Source organism: Manacus candei, unplaced genomic scaffold, assembly GCF_025592945.1.
Source record: "Manacus candei isolate 608988 ecotype Guabito, Panama unplaced genomic scaffold, ASM2559294v1 h1tg000077l, whole genome shotgun sequence".
Taxonomy (NCBI): domain Eukaryota; kingdom Metazoa; phylum Chordata; class Aves; order Passeriformes; family Pipridae; genus Manacus; species Manacus candei.
Window position 1 is genome coordinate 6,720,264 of NW_026138125.1, and position 18,128 is coordinate 6,738,391.

Here is an 18,128-nt window from a genome sequence, read left to right on the forward strand (position 1 = left end):
AAGCATTTTTAAAAAGTGCTTTCTGGAGTGTCAGACATCCTGTAATAACTGATCACTGAACCTCTTGTTTGGTGTTTTGGCTGCTCTTGGATTTTTCAAACCACCAACTCCCATCCCTTCCTTGCAAAATAAGACCTTTAAAGCCTTTAGGAATTGCAGCTGTAGGGTGGGATGCTGCCTCCCAAAAAGATGGATGACAAAACTACCCTTGGACATGTTTTCACTTCTTTTTAGAAAAGCACAGGGCAAACAGCAGCTCTTCTGATGCCTTAATTCAATGGAAAATGCTCCAAGAGCTGCAGAACGGGGTCAGGTTTTTAAAACAGATGCCAGATCTTTTGAAAAATCACCACAGAAATATAATGAGAGAAGGTACAGGGAAGCAAAATGTAGCAAGGCCACTTTTAGCTGTTTCTAAAGGTTGTTCTGTCTTGGGAAAAAAAAATAAATTTCCAAACACCGGAAAATGCCATTGGACACATGAATTTATTTATGAACACTCTTTGTATCCCACTGTCATGCCAGAGTAAGGACAATTAGGGACAGATGCTGGGATTTTGAAGGCTGAGTGGCTGCATTGTGCCCAACCTTGATGGTCACAGAGATGCACATGGGGCAGTTTTTGGCAGGGCGGAGGGAGGAGGAAACATTTCCTCTCCTTTCTTTGCTTTGGGCAGCCTTGCATTATTTCTGGGGGCTGCCCTGACTTCAGCATTCAGAAATGGGAGAGGGGGGCAAAAATGGTTTTTTTTTTTAGGGTTGACCTGAAGGCCTGGAGGTCTTGGGAAGGATTCACTCTGGGGCCATTCCATTGGGTTCTCAGGGAAATGGTGCCATGGCCATTAAAACCATGGAACTGGGCAGCTGGTGCCTGGAATTCAAACTCTTGGACACCACGAGGACATGGTGGTTCCAGAGGGAAGGCTACAAAGACTTGTTCAAAATAAGAATCTGGGATCTCCCAGGCTCTATCTGGATGTGCATTCAAGAAAATAAACAGAGCTGATAGACTTGTTGTGCTGACATACAATTCCTAAATTGCTTTTTAAAATTTTATTGATTGTGTTAATATTCTGCCTGGGTATTTTAACTGTGGAATTTTATGTATGCTGGAAGACTTTTGTCTTTATAAAGTATAGATAAGTTAACCCTCTTGTTATTTCTAAGGTTTGGGGGTGGTTAGAACCACATTCCCATCTTCTTTTAGTATTGCCAAAAATGTGGCATTGCTTCAGTGACGATGAGAAAATCCAGTTTGTATCACTCTTCCCACAGAAGGTTTCCTTTATTCTGTGTGGATATAAACCCTTTTTATTCTCAGCTAATTCCCAGGTAGGTAGAAAGTATATATTTATTAAAGATATACTTCTGCATGTGGCTTTGTGAGCTATCAGTAGTTTGACCACCCGAAGCAATTACGTGGTGAACTCTTTTGAGAAGAATGTGGAATTGCAAAGGAATCTTTGCCTGTGTGCTCAGTTGCCAAGATAAAGGGAACTGAGATCTGCTCTGAGTTGCCAGAATGTTCTCTTAACTAGTTAAACCCGTGTTTACAACCTTGCCTGTGGTTAACCACCACTAGATAAGATCATGGACTGTCTCCCCGTGAGTGCTCACAGGTGAGGGGTTGATGATACAATTCACATTTAAATGAATCTTCTGTGTGCTTTTTTTTTTTTTTTAATTGTCTTTGGCTCCGAGGGGAGCTTGCTTTGCTGGGAGGAATGTTATCAGTTTATTAACTCTCTCAAAATAATCCATTGTAGGTGGAAAGGTAATGATTGGCCTTCTAACACTGCACTGCCCTGTTTCCCTGCAGTGCTTCCAGAAAAAAAGGCTTCAGTGGTTAAGGCTGCTCTGATAATGTGTTAAATCACATGTCTGGACATATGCAAGACATGAAACCTGAAACTTGGCAGTTTCTACACTTTTAAGTCAACAGAGCTAAAAGCAGCCACAGTACATCTCTTTGACTGTTGTTCCTGTTTCTTAGTTATCACGGGAAAGACAAGAGAATTTATTTCAAGCATTACCCTAATCTGGGCTATTAGTGTAAGTCTTCTTCAATTTTCACTAAAGTTTATCAGGTGAAGGTGATATTTGAGCTGGAGCATTTGGGGTTTGCCATCAGGGTCATCGTGTTTGAGTGCTACTTATTTTACCAGAGAAATCACAGTGTATATATGTATGTGGAAATACAGTATTTTAAGCTTGTTATGAAATTAATTAATAGCAGTTAAATTAGCTAGGCAAATGAGGGGCTTGTCCTCCACCACTGCAGAATTGCTCTGCAGAACAAATCTGAAAAATAATAATACTTGCAGCTGAGTTTCTAGGTAACCATTTGTGGGGTAAAGTTCTTATGTATTTCCAGTTGGGCATTTAAATGAAGGATTTTCTTATGAGCACCTGGAGCATTTGATTATTTCCCCCAAACAATGGCAGGAGCAGGAATTGTGTGGACTGTGGCAAGTGTCTTTCATTTTCATCTCCCTACTTGGTTGTAGCTTTTTTGATCTCTTCTTCATGTGCTTTGCCAGATAATTTGATTCAGACTGTGCATGAGATTTACATTTCTTTGGGCAGCCTCAGCACTTGATTTCCAGACAGAGTAGAAACAGCTGGACTGGGAGCTGTTCCATAATCCCTGGATGAAGAATGCTCCCTCCCATGGGATGGGTATAATAGTGTGATTGTCTTCATTTTTAAAGGTGGCCACTGGATTCTGACCTGCAGGAAACTGGAGGTTTCCACCTGCAGGGAATTTACTTGTTTGGAGCTACTGCCTTGCTGGAAGGAGGCAAGTTCAGCTCTTCTGGCACTTCAGCCAGCCTGGCTTAAGCTTCATTTATTTCTCTATTAATATGAGATAAGACAATAAAAGAAGCACAGGTCTCGTGAGGAGCTGCTGAGGGAGCTGGGGGGGCTCAGCCTGGAGAAAAGGAGGCTCAGGGGGGACCTTCTGGCTCTGCAACCCCCTGACAGGAGGGGAGAGCCTGGGGGGGTTGGGCTCTGCTCCCAGGGAACAAGGGACAGGACAAGGGGAAACAGCCTCAAGCTGTGCCAGGTTGGATATTAGGGAAAATGTCATCATGGAACAGTTTTCCCAAGGCAGGGGTGGAGTCCCCATCCTTGGAGGGATTTCAAAGCCCTGTGGATGTGGCACTTGGGGACAGGGGTCAGTGGTGGCCTGGGCAGTGCTGGGGGATGGTTGGACTCGATGATCTTAGAGGGCTTTTCCACCTTCAGCAATTCCAGTCCTTATTCCAGATCTCTTAAAAACTGGCTGTTTGGCGAGCCTGGATTTTCGAGAACACCATTTCCCTGCTGGCTTCTCCCTCTTGTCTCTTACATCATATTTTGTTTCTCTCCATAATGGGCTCGGTGCTAAAATGCACGTCCTGAACCAAGTCCCTGTGATGTCGTGTGGGATTTGGCACCCTGCTGGGAGGGATTCTGATGGGAGATGCCTGGCTAATTCCCAGCACATGCAGTTCCCACAGACAACCTGGAAATGGGTGGGGTTGACGTGAGCAGGAGCAACAAAGGTCTGAAGCTGAGATTGCCTTCTGGAATGGCAGCTCATCAAAGGGCCAGGGAAATCTATAAAATGAGCAATAAAGTTACTTTGAAAGTTTCAGGTTTACTCATTTTACTACCGCAGGAAGACGCTTGTAACGTATATACACGTAAAACACTGGTTAGTATTGGGGATATATTCACATAAAGTGCATATTCTTTGAAGAAGTAGATAAGGGGAAATCCCTCCAGAACTCTTCTAATAACTGTGCTCCTGCAAATGGGTAGCTTTCTTCTGGGAGAATTTTAAATTGTGTGTTTCTTTAACTGAATTGTTTCCTTTGTGTAAAAGATGCAGTAGTTAATCAACTTCTGAGTCTGCTTGGAAGAGGGTTAATTGTTAATCACTATCACCAATACTCAGAAGTGCCTCAACTCATTTGGTGAAATGTATTTTCCCTGCGTGTTTTTCACAGCCTGCTCTAATAGACATCGATTATACAGCTTTGCCGTGTGGCTAAATCCCTGGAAATTCTGATATGTTTTGAAAATAGCCCTTAGAACAGCACTGAAATCCAGAAAATGCCACATGGAGCTCTAACATCAGTGTTTTGTGTGCTTTACTAATGACAGGGAATTCACAGCCAGCTGTCAAGGGCTCTATTCTACCTGTGGGAAGCTGCCTGGGGCTATGCAGGAGAGTGAGGATAGGGAAATACAGGTTTTTAAACCAGGGCTCTCTTGGAAATAGGGAGCTTTATTCTGGTTTACCAGAGGCATTTATCTTCGCTGAGAATGCAGATGTTGTATATGCCAAAGTCATTGAGTAAAAGAGTTGATAAGGGAAACAAAGCCTGGAATGCAGGTTTTCCTCCTTCCCAGTGATTCTGTGCTCTCTGTGTGTATGTGGAGTCTTTCCCTGTGTGTGTGTGTGTGTGTGTGTGGAGTTTTTCCCTGTATGTGTGTGTAGTTTTCCCATCTGTGTGGAGTCTCTCCTTGTGTGTGTGTGTAGTTTTTGCCTCTGTGTGTGTGTAGTTTTTGCCTGTGTGTGTGTGTAGTTTTTGCCTCTGTGTGTGTGGAGTTTTTGCCTCTGTGTGTGTGGAGTTTTTGCCTCTGTGTGTGTGGAGTTTTTGCCTCTGTGTGTGTGGAGTTTTTCCCTCTGTGTGTGTGTGGAGTTTTTCCCTCTGTGTGTGTGTGGAGTTTTTCCCTCTGTGTGTGCGTGGAGTTTTTCCCTCTGTGTGTGTGTGTATGTGGAGTTTTCCCATCTGTGTGGAGTCTTTCCCTGTGTGTGTGTGTAGTTTTTCCCTCTGCGTATGTGTGGAGTTTTAACCTGTGTGTGTGTGGAGTTTTTCTCTGTGTGTGTGCAGTTTCTCCCTGTGTGTGTGTGTAGTTTTCATCTGTGTATGTGGAGTTTTTCCCCTTATGTATGTGGAGTTTTTCCCCCTATGTGTGTGGAGTCTTTCCCTCTGTGTTTGTGTGGAGTTTCTCCCTGTGTGTATGTAGAGTTTTCCCATCTGTATGGAATTTTTCCCTGTGTGTGTGTGGAGTTTCTCCCTGTGTGTTTTTGTAGTTTTACCATCTGTGTGGAGTCTCTCCCTGTGTGTGTGTGGACTTTTCCTCTGTGTGGGGGGAGTTTTTCCCCCTGTATGTGTGTAGTTTCTTCCTGTGTGTGTGTATAGTTTTCCCATCTGTGTGGAGTTTTTCCCTGTGTGTGTGTGGAGTTTCTCCCTCTGTATGTGTGTGTAGTGTTTCCCTGTGAGTGTGTAGTTTTTCCCTGTGTGTGAGTGTGGAGTTTTCCTCTCTGTGTGTGTAGTTTTTCCCCCTGTGTGTGTAGTTTCTCCCTGTGTGTGTGTGTGTGTGTAGTTTTCCCATCTGTGTGGAGTTTTTCCCTCTCTGTGTGTGTGGACTTTTTCCCTCTGTGTGTATGGAGTTCTCCCCTGTGTGTGTGTGTAGTTTTTCCCCCCGTGTGTGTTTAGTTTTCCCCTGTGAGTGTGGACTTTCTCCCTGTATTTGTGGAGTTTTCCTGCGTGTGTGTAGTCTTCCTGTGTGCAGGATGGACTTTTGATGTTCCCTGCGAGGCGTATCAGCTTCCACAGGAGAGATCAAGGGCTTTCCCCTATAAATGAACCCACAGGTTGATAGAACACTTTCTTGGAGAACCCGTGGTCTGAATCCCAGCAGGAATTAACCCAGATCTCCCACATCTGAGGCAGTGTGTTGCCTAACCCTCGTTGAATAGAGCTCCTAAGAGGGGCACAGCCCCTACCAGCAATTATTCCCTCCCCAGGAGTGCTGGAACCTGCTCTGGGTGCCACCTGGATCAAACCCCTCACATGAAGCCCTCCAGAAGGGCTTGTGAATACAAGTGTGAGCCTAAGCTGGAAGATAGGGTGGAAAGCTGCTCAGGCCTGTCAGATCTGGGTGTGCCTGAAAGCTAAATTTCGTGGGATTACAGAATGGAAAACTTTGAGGAGCCTGGGGAACCCTGGTAGCAGCCGTGAGGGTGAATGTGAAATTTGCACTTTTTTGTTACTCTGATTATTTTTTTTTTCAATTTGTTTTTTTTTTTTAAACACAAGTTCTCTTTGGTGGATACAAAATGGGGTGCTTGGAAAAATTACTGGTTAATGTCAGTAAAAAAGAATCGTGTCAACCCATCTCATCAAAATCAGCCCAACTCTCCAACGTCCAATCACAGAAATAATTTCTGACGGTGGATTTGTGTCTAGGGCTCCACTGGAGTTTGGTTTAGGCTTTTCCTTGTCTCTGTGTGGGTGAAAAAGGACTTAAATTTGAAGGGTTGGCAGGTTGTGCTTGGCTGCATTTTCACATCCTGTGAATGAAACGCCCAAATGTCTTTCTCTGCTGGAGGATTGACCTGTCATTGCAGTGACCAGTGGTTTAGAAAGCTGGAATTTTTGTTTTCTGTTTTAATAGGAAAGCCCTGAGGCTGTGAATATGTGTCGTGCAGTGCAATACCCCACAGTGTACCAGACATGAAAATTCATTGTGCCCGTAGCTATATTAGTGTGTTAAATACCAGGGTTATTAATCTTTCCTCGCCTCACAAGCTCTTAGTCCATGTATTAATGTGTTTTTGTGTGAGATTTAATTGCTCAGACTTGTAACAACTCAAAACCTTAAGATCCTGTTTCCCACTCAGTCTTGAGAAATGGGTTCTATGGAAAAGCAGCAAGTGGTTGTTTGGATTGTGTTACATTTTCCGTGGCATATGGAGGCTCATCTGTGGCTTATAAAGGAGTGGAGACCGAGGCTCAGACTAGGGCAGGGATTTTCCAAAAGTAAATAAGCAACCAGGAGTGATGCTGGGAAAGGAATTCCAGAGTTATGGCTTCCTGCACTTAACTTGAATCATGTCAGCACCATATTTGCTATCTGAAAGAAATTACCACAATAAAACACCTTAATGTTTACCTTAACATAATAAAGGAAGGTGTTCCTAACAATAAAATATGATTAGACCTGTGGAAGAAATAAATGGTTGCTTAAATTAGCTTCAGATGAAGGCCAAGTGTACCTTTTATTAAAGTTTTGGCTTTCACATTGCATGAGCTCAAGGCAGCAAAGCTTATTTCTAAGAGATAAAAAAAAAATATTAAAAGGTTAGAAAAATTTTTAAAAGGTTTTGACATTCAATCTGTCATCATTGTCTTCTCAGGAATGCACATGTTTGAAACAAAAAAAAAAAAAAGGCAAAAGGAGAGGTTCTGTTGAGTGACATTGATCTTCTTTGGAGTTCTCGTTTGGTTTTCTGCTCATTAAGCTCCTGACATGGAAACAGACTTAAAAAGGCTGAGAACTGTGACATAAGATGCAGCTTTTAGACTTGTCAGCAGGTCTAGCAATAAAATATAGACTGAACTTGGTTTTTATTAATTTTTTTTTAACAGCTAGAGCCAATATTTGAAAATGATGGTGCAACAGCAGGAGAGAAGAGCTGATAGAAGAGACAGTATAGGAGACATAAATCATATATTGTGTATATTTTCTCATTTAAAAAAGTATGAGGGAACAACCGTGCTGTTCAAATAAATTCAATTTCTGTCTCTGATGTAAAGAGGAGAAATTCATTACCAGAATCATCACTGGACAACAGGAAAAAAAGGGAATCTTCATTTATTTTTCTGTCCTGTAGTGTCAGAAGCAGCTGAAGGCCTCGTGTGACCAGAATGAGAGGGTGGGTGATGTAACCACAGAGCAGCAGCTTCTCCGTGGGGGTTTTTGGAAGTTTCTGTGTGGTTTTGGCAGAGTTTGGTGGCCTTTTAATAGGCTGCAGCTATTCCTTTAGATGGTACCTGTGGTGGCAGAAATGCTTTGATTTGTACAAACTGCACAGTGGAAGGGATTTGAGGGTTGTTTTTTTTTTTTCTTTATTTGATGTTATGCTGAGCTTGCTTAGAAAAAAAAAATTAGAATACCTGGCTCTTACATCACTATCCTTTTCTTTTTGAATTATTTTTCTTTCATATGGTTTTCTGGTACTTATTTATACCCATCTAGAAGAAACTCAAGTGCTTTTTTGTTTAACCCTTCACAGCTGTGTTTGATCCTCAGTGTTCTGCCTGAACTGAAGTATTTTGCACGGGGGTTTTTTTGGGCTGCTATTTGTGAATTCCATGCCTTAATTTGTATTGTGGACATGGAAGCAAATTGGGGCAATTATAATGCTTTAAATACGTGCCTTCTTTTCTTTTTGAAGGAGGAAAAAAAAAGAAAACCCAAACCAAACCACCAAAATAACAACCTTTTAGTTTTGAAAATGTAGCAAATCCTTAGCACAAATTAAATTCTGTTAAATTTTTATTCTGTAATAGAGTGAGAACGTGTTTGTAGTGGAACTCATTTTAGTGCAAAGTGGGGAGCAGGAGGTTTCAGTGGAGCTTGCCAAGGGTGACTGGGCCTCAGCAAGTGTCTGCAGGGAGACTGTGAAATTAGAAGAGACATCTCGTGCTGAAACCTCCTTTTTAAATTAACTTGCACCAAGTGCAAGACTTCAGGCCCTGCTTGAGGTAGAGTTGGGGCCTTTCCCAGCAGAAGTGAAGACACAGAAATCAAAATCAAATCAAATTCTGATCTCTGGTGCACTGCTCTTGTTTAGCTTCACGTGGAGAACATCAAGGGGGTTGGTGAAGCCATGGAGAAGTAGGTGACACAGGCCTGAAATGTTGTTTAAATCCACATTTAGCCTTTTTGCCCTGCATTTTCTCACTGTTTTCAGGTTGCTGAAGAGAAAAAACAAAAACTTGGTGATCTGGGAAATCTATGGGACTGACTGACAGGACACAGGAGGAGGTGATGCTGGTTGGGTCTGGCAGGTTGTCCAAGTCCAAGGCTGTGATCACAGGGACAATCCTGGTGCTGGGAATCTCTGCAGAGCTAAGCAGCTGATGCACCCTGTAGTTTCTTAAAATATAGGTGCATGGGACAGAAGCAGATCCTTCTCCCTTCTGGGAAATGACACACGGCTTGCACTTTTCCTGGTCCACCAGTGCTGCTCCACAGCCACCCCCCTGTGCTGAAAATAGGATTTTCCAATTTATGAAGTGCACGTTTTATGTCAGGAATTATTAAGCAAAGTAAAATAAGGGATTTATTTGCTGTTTCTCCAGGAGAACAGGATTCCATCACACCCAGTGGTGACTTGGGAAGACAAACCCCATCACCTTGAACATCTCCTGCTTCCTTTTCTTGATGATTCCACACCTTCATGATTCCATATGGTGTGGAATATCCTTTTGGTCTGTTGGAGTCAGTTCTCCTGGTTATGTCCTCCCAAATTCCTGTGCACTCCCAGCCCACTCACTGTTAGAAAATTCTGTAAGCACTGCTCAGCAACAGCTAAAGAATCAGTGAGTTTTCAGCACTGTTTGGGTCATAAATCCAAAGCATGGCACCTTCTGAGCTACTAAAAATATATATATATATAACTGTCCCAGCCCGACTCAGTACAACCTTACAGGCATTTGTTGATGTTTTCTTTTAGGTTTCTGTTAATCTCAGCATATATCACATCATTGGTGCTTTCATCACTTGAAAACCCAACCAGGCAGGGATTCCTTTTGCTGGTTAATTCTTCCCCCCCTCCACTTCTTCACTTGTCTGCTTCAAAACGTGGCTCCACATTCCCAAACCAAAGCAGCCTTTCCCCAGGGATTAACTCTCCTCCAAAGACTTTTCATATTCTTTAATCTGAGGAGTTTCTACTCTCTTGAAGTGTCAGGAATTGATGTAAACCACGGGCTTGTTTATTGTCTCTGTCATGGAGAAGCGGAGAAAAGTTGTTTATTTTAATGGGGAGGGTTTTCTCCCAGCCTGAAGTGAGCATTAGACACCCTGTTTTGCCCCGCATAAAACAAGGATGCGGCGCCTTTCATGGCACAAAAGGAAACAATTGTTCCTGAATTCTCATTATGTTCTCCTGGTTTTCTAAACAAAACCCGCCCCCCCAGTTGTTTCAGATAATACCCAATTAAAAAATGTGCTTCAAACGAAATGGGATTTGTGGGACTGGAGGGAAAAAAAAGAGGCTCCTTGTGCTTGATGTGTTTTTAAGCGCGAAGAGTGTGACCTACAGGTGTTGAATACACAGTAATTCCACTTGGCTTTGGGCCACTAAATTAGCCACCCTGCTTTCTTTTTTCCTTGCTGGGAAAATTGCAAATGCATGGGTTTGTGTCTCCTTGGCAGGCAGGAGTTTTGCAGGACATTGATTCCGAGCAGACTCCAGACAGAGTCCCATTGTTTATCATTAAACTGTGCCAAGAACTTATCAGATGCTGTGTAATGAGCCCCCTTCTCTTAGGGATGCTTTGGGGCAGAAAAGGAGCTGCTGACAATTACTGACATTCGTTTCGTTGGGGGGTAATTTTAAAGGAGAAAATAAAAAAAAAAATATTAAAAATTCTATTTTTAACTTTTTTTTTTTTTCATGGGTTTCACCTGGTCTGTCAGAGGACACTCCTTAAATGGGATTTTTAAGCATTTGTCTGGGGCAGGTAATGATTTCTCACCGTTAATATTGCATTTCCCAGGTGTTGTGGCTCAGGGATTGACACTTTTTCTCCATCCATGTGCCAACTCTGCAGGTATGGACTCGGTAAGAAAACTGATCCACTAAAAAAAAAAGTCAGAAAAAAATCCCCCAGCACGATCAGAGTGACAGGTGAAAATGTGTGTAGGTGGGGTGAATTAAAGGCTCAGTGCTGCCAAAAGATCCTGTGCTGTTTCCCTGCTCTCCAGTTCCTTCTTCACCCCCTCACTTCACTCCATCCACCCTCTTGCTCACTCCACTTTTTTCCTTTCCTTTTTCCTTTCCTTTTTCCTTTCCTTTTTCCTTTCCTTTTTCCTTTCCTTTTTCCTTTCCTTTTTCCTTTCCTTTTTCCTTTCCTTTTTCCTTTCCTTTTTCCTTTCCTTTTTCCTTTCCTTTTTCCTTTCCTTTTTCCTTTCCTTTTTCCTTTCCTTTTTCCTTTCCTTTTTCCTTTCCTTTTTCCTTTCCTTTTTCCTTTCCTTTTTCCTTTCCTTTTTCCTTTCCTTTTTCCTTTCCTTTTTCCTTTCCTTTTTCCTTTCCTTTTTCCTTTCCTTTTTCTTCTTTCCTTTCCACAAAGCCTTGAGGCCACATGGATGCTCCTACAAGGAGTAAATTAATGGAGCTTCCAGCCACTCCACAGCTGGGAAATCCTCTGGGATTTTTCCAACTCCATGGCCTGTTTCAACTCTTCTTCTACCCGGAATCCCAAGCTGTGGTGGCAGCTTGGGAAGGGCATCAAATGGGCACTGCAGCTAAAACAGGCAGTGGGGCTGTTTGGGAGCTCAGGGAAATCATCAGGCCTAAAGAAATAAATAGAAATAAAAGAAAATCAGTATAAAATTCATTTTTAAACCAGGCTGCTGGGGGCTGGGAAAAGCCTTGGTGCAATCCCTCCCTGAAGTGCTCCTGGGGCAATGGTGGGAGTGTCTGCTCGTGGAACTCTTTCAAATGGCAATTTGTAAGATTTGTGCCTGACTGCCCAGAGTGATCTGAGTTTAGAAATCAGGTATTTCATCAGCTTTAAAAGTTTGCTCTTGCTGTTACAAGTGGTTTCCAAGACTGCAAGTGAATTAAGCATCTCTGCTTTCCACTCGGCCTCTCTGGGCTGATAGAACATACTGGATATATATATTCAGTGGGTGTTTTAAGTGTAACATTTCTGGTTTTGTCAATTATAAAATGCAGCAGAAAGGGCTTTCAAGTGTTAATTTGGGGCTTGGAGCAACCTGGTCCAGTGGAAGGTGTCCCTGCCCATGGCAGGGGGGTTGGAACTAGATAAACTTTAAGTTCCCTTCCAACCCAAACCATTCTATGATTTGATTTTTTAAAAGCCCACCCTAAATTATTATTAGTTTCCTATAAGGAGCACCATGTTAGAAGTCCTAGAAATTGCTTCATTTTGCTGTAAAACTTTACAAGCCTTTTGATTAAAAGGAGATAGGAGGGGATTACAGAAGATAAAATGCAACCAAGCAAACTTTCAGTCAGTTTAGAAAAATATTTGAACTATTACCTCCTTCCAGGGATATCATGATTAATGACCACTGAGCAAAGAAAATTAATCTGGAGTGATAAAAACCTTCCTTGGTCACATCACCTGCCTCAATCCCTCTCCATAAAACAGTGCTGGGATGCAGGAGGGGAGGATTCATGTGTGGAGAGCCCAGGCTGCACTTGGAGAATCAAATTTAAGAGATCCTGGTAGGTAAATGCAGCATTTTTTGTGGTCCAGAGCATCTTGTCTCACTTTTCTTCGGGCTCCAGATTTATGGAAAAGCTCTGACATCCCCAAAAAAAGGAATTTCAACTGTATTTCCTTGCCCAGATAATCTGGGTCGTGGAAAAACTGTTTCAGTTTTGTTCTTTGCTTGTTTGTTCCCACTTCAATTTTTTTGCAATATAATAAGTTTGTGGCATTCTTGGATATTTGAAGGTTTTTAAGCTAATTGTGAAAATCCTCTCCATAATTTTACCTCTATTTAGAGTTACCTTTCTACTTTAAATCACCTTTTGATGGTGACTTGCAGCCTTCTCTACTGTAGAAATACTTCTCCCATGCTCTTTGTTGAGTAACATGAAAAAATGAAGGTGAAAATACTATTTTTAATGTAAGAATAAGAAAAGAAGTGCTCAGAATGACTTAGTCTTACCTTCTGCATTGAGACAAACTTACATAGAATCATTTAGGTTGGAAAAGAAACTTTTTTCCCATAAGATTCTTTTTCTGAAGTTAAATCCTGATTGATGGGAAATTTTCCTGTTGCTTTCAACGATCAGGAGTTGAACCATTTTAAACTCCTTTAATGCTCTGCCTATTTTTTTTTAATGTACACCAAAAATAAGATTTATTTTTTTTTCCTCAGCTTCTCCCATGATTTTCTGGGATTTAGTTCTTTGCTTTCTCCTCAACTTTCATTTCAGCCTCAGTAAGGTGATCTAATTATTAACTTTTTAGTAACTTGTGTGCAAATTCTCCTTTTTATTTTTTTTTCCCAAATAGTGAAGACTAATCAGGAGTCCTTAGGTGACACAGTTAGTAAGAAGCATTGGAGCATGAGCTAGCAAATGCCTCTTCTGTCAAATTAAAACCACTTCAAAACAGTTTGTGGTGCAAGAGGAAATATTTGAGTGATATTTCCCCTTCCAAAGAGAGCAGCAGACTGAGAGCATGTCCCTACTTACTCTGTCCATGTTAATTAATACAGCAGAACAAAGGAGGCAAAAGCAGCTGCAGATGATAATGTGCTGTTCCAATTAGTCAGTTAGACCAGGAAATATGTTTGGTGTCTTTACTGCAGATTTATTACAAATTTATGGCCCATCCACCAGCTGGGAATTGCTCAGTAAATCTTTTCTAATTTCAAGGCAGCCAAGCCCAAATTAACTGTTGTGGTTCAGTTCTTTTCCTCCATTTTATGCTTTGGGTTCCAAATTTTTGCCTTCAGGTCTGGGCTGGACCAGGACCAGAATATTTTGACATGGTTCATGTGGTTCCTCTGCCCAAAACAGGTTGCTTGGTGTGCCCAAAGTGGGGTCAGTGCCAAGGAGGGCACCAGGCTCCTTCAGGTCCTGGGTGTTGAGTCAGCTCGTTAATCCATGACTGATTATTTATTAATTCATTTGACACACTGGGGCTTCTCTACACATTCCCTTCTTGAAAAAAGGGAGGTGATGGCCCAGCACCCACATGGGTTCAGCTGAGCAGCCACCAGACCTCTGGGTGACTTTTATTTGGGTGTATTTTCTTGTGCTTGAAGGCCAGAGCGCAGGGTCATACCCGCAGCTTCCAGCTGGGCAACTGCTCCTTTGGCTTCTGGCTCATCCCACAAGAAATAAGTTAAAGCAGGATGGGGCTAAGTTATGGAATCACGGGATCATTAAGGTTGGAAAAGCCCTCCAAGGTCACAGAGTCCCCCCTGTGCCTGATGCCCCCCTTGTCCCCCAGCCCAGAGCACTGAGTGCCACAACCAGGCTTTCCTTGGACATTCCAGGGCTGGGCACTCCAAACCTCCCCTTCCAATGCCTGACCACCCTTTCAGTGAAGAAATTTTTCTCATTACACATTAAAATAGTTGCTGTGTGGGGCTCAGTGATGTGATGGTGTTTGGCAGGGAGGTTGGGAACGTCAGACTCCCTTAATTTCTTACTCCTTGCAGTGCAAGAAGGACACTTGTTACTTGTTCTTCCTCAATTACCTTCTTCTGAGGCACCACCTCTCCTCTTAGGGTCCTGTGTCTTTTCACACTGGTTGCTTTTCCAAATCTTTGAGTCACTGAATTATTATTAAATTGGCAGTCAAATTTCTCCACTCTGTTCTTCGCTTGTTTCTGCCTTTCTTTTTTAATTTTTTTTTTTTTTTTTATGGCTAAATGGAATCCAATACTGGTTTGGGTTGGAAGGGACCTTAAAGCCCATCCAGTCCCACCCCCTGCCATGGGCAGGGACACCTTCCACCAGCCCAGGTTGCTCCAAGCCCTGTCCAACCTGGCCTTGGACACTTCCAGGGATCCAGGGACAGCCACAGCTTCTCTGCCCAACCTGTGCCAGGGCCTCCCCACCCTCCCAGCCAGGAATTCCTTCCCAGTATCCCATCTCTCCCTGCCCTCTGGCAGTGGGAAGCCATTCCCTGTGTCCTGTCCCTCCATCCCTTGTCCCCAGTCCCTCTCCAGCTCTCCTGGAGCCCCTTTAGGCCCTGCAAGGGGCTCTCAGCTCTCCCTGGATCCTTCTCTTCTCCAGGGGAACCCCCCCAGCTCTCCCAACCTGGCTCCAGAGCAGAGGTGTAACTTCATCCACACCACCAGCCTGTGTGCTTGCCCTGCACGTGGACTCAGGACTATAACCCTGTTCACCAACGATGTCTACACTATAATCAGGTCAAACCCACCAGCCTGAGCCTCCCAAATCTGTTTTTTTTTGGGGCCAGGTCACACCCCCTGCCATAAATCTGCTGCCATAACCCCGCAGGCTTTTGTACAGAGTGGTGCAATTTGCATCCGTCTGTGTCTAGTTTTTGTATCACCTCGGTTTCTAAACCCAGGTAAAGCTGCTGAGGGTTTATTGATCCATTACCAAAGCACGTGAGGAATGTGAACCAGCTCCCCAGGAACCGGCTCAGGGCGGGGAAAGGCCAGAGTTTATTTTAAGACAGACTTGCTGGAGGGGTGAAGTTCACAGGGAGCTTTGTGACAACACAAACCAGCACCCAGGTTGTCTGTTCCTGCTCATTCCTGGGCTGTGTTTGCATAGGCATTTATACAGCTGGGGACTGAACTGAGCCAGGGAAAGGAAAGTGGCTGAAAGAGCCACTTTTTTTTTTTTTTTTTTTTTTTTTTTTTTTTTTTTTTGAGGGTTATTTTCACCTGGAGCAGTTCCTGTGCTGAAAAGCTGCTTTTTTGGGGGGTTATTTTCACTTGGAGCAGTTCCTGTGGTTCGTGGTGTGGCCACACATGAGGGGTAAGCTGGAGGTGGGATGAAATTTGGGGGACTGAGGGGTGGCTGCTGCTTGCACTAATTTAAAGAGTATGAATAAATATATGAATAAATGCTGCTGAATGTCGTCTTCCAAAGCCTTTTCCCACTTCTCATCCTCCCAGCTACCATCCTGGCCCTGGTACCCATCCTAAGGAACTTAGGGATGCTGAGTGGCTCTACTAGTGCTTAAATTCTGCAAGTGTGGGGAGCCCTAGATAATTCTCCATCCAGACACTTTTTAGGCAAAAATCCATTCCATAAATCTTGAGCAATCTGTGGATAGCAATTTGGTTCTTGCATTTCCTGGGAGAAAAGGTTCTTTTTTTTTGCCCCTGCACTGCACAAATGATGTTAATAATGTGATGTAAGGACAGAGAATTTGGATTTTTTTTTCTTTCTGTCTTCTTCATAGGGTCTCAGAATGGTTTGTGTTGGAAGGGACATTAAGGATCACCCAGTGCCACCCCCTGCCATGGGCAGGGACACCTCCCACCAGCCCAGGTTGCTCCAACCTGGCCTTGGACACTTCCAGGGATCCAGGGACAGCCACAGCTTCTCTGGGCAACCTGGGACAGGGCCTCCCACCCTCACATTAAATAATTTTTTTGGGTTTATATTTTGATTTGTTAGGATGTGCAAAACTGGAACCATTTAGTATTGATTAATACACACAGTTAAAAAAACCCCAAAACCCCAAACAGAGAAGTGTGACTACGTTTGTAGGAATGTAGAGAACATCTAAGGGATTTTTATACTTGAGATGGGATAAAAAAAACTCCTGTCAGCAGCATAAAGGGAGAAAATAACAGAGCTGTAAAAGATCCACAGCACAGAGTGTTGGTTTTTTAGCAGCTGTGACATTTTCATAATAGCTGAAGCCCTGAAACTTCTGTTCAGCGTTTTCACAAGCAAAACACCACGTTTGGAGATCTCTGCCCACAGCCAGACTTCTGTAAGTAAAGGGATTATGAGGCACAAGCATGTGGATTTTGATTTTTATAGTGTGTGTCGAGCCTGAATAAGCAATGACTGATGAGGTACAGCAGGCTTTATACTTTATATCTTTTCAGAATGAAAGGTATGTGTTTCTAAAAAAAAAAAACAGGAATTTTTCAGAAACCCTCACAACATTTGGTATTCAACAGCAGCTGGGAAGAAGAAATTTCTAGCTACTGAAACCGGTGTGTTGTTGGAGGTGTTAAATCCACATTGACTCAAAAAAGTGAGAATAATGCTCCTATTTCTTCTTTACTGTTGTAATAGTTTAAAAACAATAGATTTGGGCCTTAAAGGGAATGTAAGGGACACCTTCCACTATCCCAGGTTGCTCCAAGCCCTGTCCAACCTGGCCTTGGACATTTCCAGGGATGGGGACAACCTGTGCCAGGGCCTCCCCACCCTCACAGCAAACTATAATTAAGTATTTAGAATCCTCAAGAGCTTCTGCAGCCTCTGTAGGTGTCAGGGAGCTGTTTCAGAGGGTTTTGCCATCCCTTATCACCTCAGGAGATGTGTTGTTGATGTTGGTGAAGTGCCTCTCTGGTGACAAGTGTTGAAAGGAGGGTGGAGAAGTGCAGGAAAGACTTTCCAAGGCTTGTGATCTTTTTCTTACCCAGTCTGTGAATTGTGGAGAGCTTCAGTTGTCACTCTTGGCATTTGTGATTCAGAAGCATCCAAATTCTTCCTTTAAGGTTACTGTGTCTTCACTGAAGTAGCAGTTGCTTTCAATTCAATCAAAACTATCTAATACAGCTTTCTTTTGGGTTCATTTAAAGTTATATCCCACTCAGTGGTTGGCTTAGTACCTTATTAGTGTTATTTGTGATAATTCTCCATGTTGAAGTAGCAGTTGACGTTTCAAGGACCAGTTTAATATATTTTTTTACACTAAATACAGCTTTGTAAAGCACCTTGAACTTCATGTTTGGTACAGAGGTTACAGTTATTATTATTCAATTTCTTAAAGGTTACAATTATTATTATTATTATTATTATTATTATTATTATTATTATTTCCTTCTTCTGCTGAGATGTCAGCAGTTAAATTTGATTTCTTGGCAGCTGACACAAAGAAAATAGGCAACACAGGAGGATTGCTCTATTTGCAAGGAAGTCCAAGAAAGCTTTCTGTTTGGCAAGTGGAGGGAGATCTTGGAGCAGTTGGGAGACATTTCTGCCAGGATTTTATACTCCCTGGAGTGTCACCTTTTGTTTTCTCTCCCTCCCATCCCTGATTGTTGCCCCTTCCTCTCACCTGCATTCCAGCAGTGGGTAAAACCCTTAGACCTGACAGTAGCAACAGGAGAGCAGGAAGAATATGGGGAAGAGATGGATGACCCCAAAGTCAAGCAAAGAGGGGAGGAAAGAAGTTTTTGGATGTGGGGAGAGCACAGTCACACCTCCATCAACCAACTGGGGAGGCCCTGTGTTGGTCCTGGCTGTAACCTCCAACCTGGAGCAAAATAAGCAATAATTCCAGCAGTTTGTTAAAGAGGAATATTCCCTCACCCTCTTCCCGTGTGGTACCACTCACAAGAGGATCATGCCAAGTGTTTTCTGTCCAAGGCAGCTTTCTGAGCCCGGGAGGTAG

At 42.9% G+C, this 18,128-nt stretch overlaps 1 protein-coding gene and 1 long non-coding RNA gene across 9 annotated transcripts in view; one reads left to right on the forward strand and one right to left on the reverse strand.

Annotated features, from left to right (window-relative positions):
- LOC127481214 (uncharacterized) overlaps positions 1-15,032 on the reverse strand; it is a 228,311-nt gene extending 213,279 nt beyond the window's left edge. The window contains exon 1 of the long non-coding RNA XR_007908147.1: positions 14,606-15,032. This is a non-coding gene — a long non-coding RNA (uncharacterized LOC127481214). The remainder of the gene's footprint in view (positions 1-14,605) is intronic.
- Positions 1-18,128, forward strand: part of LYPD6B (LY6/PLAUR domain containing 6B) — a 48,299-nt gene that overhangs the window by 10,732 nt on the left and 19,439 nt on the right. For 2 of the 8 annotated variants that reach the window (XM_051810225.1, XM_051810221.1), the window contains exons 2-3: positions 10,572-10,625; positions 12,091-12,268. The exons of 1 other annotated variant lie outside the window; for it this stretch is intronic. The gene's annotated coding sequence lies outside the window, so the exon portion shown is untranslated. Of the gene's footprint in view, positions 1-8,758; positions 8,833-10,571; positions 10,637-12,090; positions 12,269-15,414; positions 15,532-18,128 lie in introns of all 8 variants that reach the window. 5 more of the 8 variants (XM_051810220.1, XM_051810228.1, XM_051810223.1 and 2 more) reach the window with 4 other exon arrangements.